The sequence below is a fragment of the Hemiscyllium ocellatum genome, chromosome 18 (assembly GCF_020745735.1).
Source record: "Hemiscyllium ocellatum isolate sHemOce1 chromosome 18, sHemOce1.pat.X.cur, whole genome shotgun sequence".
Lineage (NCBI taxonomy): Eukaryota > Metazoa > Chordata > Chondrichthyes > Orectolobiformes > Hemiscylliidae > Hemiscyllium > Hemiscyllium ocellatum.
This window is the reverse complement of record NC_083418.1, coordinates 5,144,606-5,145,559: the sequence shown is the minus strand read 5'-3', so window position 1 is coordinate 5,145,559 and position 954 is coordinate 5,144,606. Positions and strand designations below refer to the sequence as shown.

Here is a 954-nt window from a genome sequence, read left to right as displayed (position 1 = left end):
AACCATCAGGAAAGACCATTTTTTTCGCCAGAACATGTCACTAACCTTTGTTTGTTTCATGTCCAAGAACACTCAGATCAATAGCTCCCTTGATTAGCTCTGCTGGTCATGTTCGCAAAGAGATTTGGCAAATTGCAAAGAATGATTTTCCTTTCAATAAATTATTTGGCCTCAGTTTTTCTGCAAAAATATTTTCCTAGCTTTGTGCTTTTTTTCTTTTACATTGGTGTCTAGCACCTTACAAATGACAGCAAAGGTATGAAAGGAAATGGAAACATTTCGCCCATGATGTCAGCGACAGCTTTCAATGAGATTATGGCTGATTTGGTTGATGCTCAAGCGCGATTCACTGCCTGTAGTCATGGCCGAGTGGTTAAGGCAATGGATCAGAAATCCTTCGGGGTATCCCCACGTAGGTTCGAATCCTGCTGACGACGTTATGAATGCCTTCCTTCTGGCGCAGTTTTCGCTCCAAGTGCAGAGAAACTGTTTTGCAAACCAGGCCGGTAATTTCATTAGACTTGGGAAACTTGCGTTCTTCATCAGAAATGTTTCATATTTCAAACATTACGTCTGTTTCTCTTTCCAGATACACTGCTCGACGCATCGGGTTTCTATAGTTGTTATGGAACGTCCTGAGCAGAAGTGCTGCTTTTCATTAGATTCCTTTCACCCCTGTCCTCTGTTCACTGACCCTGGTTAGTGGCAACACTTTCTCCTGCTCGTCAAAGTTCTCATTCCTCACTGCTCCCTCTCCCATCATTACAAACAGCCACAGAAAATTGCCACTTAATCACCTTTGTTCCAAAGTGAAACTCACCAGCCTCGGGAATCTCTCCACCAAACGGGACTTCTCATCCCTGGCCATGGTGCAAGCCAGGGGATTGTGAAGAGATACTGTGAAAATATTTTCAATTGGCAGTTGAAAAAATGTTTAAGAAGCAAACCATATAA

General features: G+C 42.7%; 1 non-coding gene across 1 annotated transcript; it reads left to right on the top strand.

Moving 5' to 3' along the window:
* The first annotated feature begins 355 nt into the window (after nt 1-355).
* On the top strand, nt 356-437 carry trnas-aga (transfer RNA serine (anticodon AGA)). Its single transcript has one exon. It is a non-coding gene; the product is annotated as a tRNA-Ser (tRNA).
* Nucleotides 438-954: the final 517 nt, after the last annotated feature.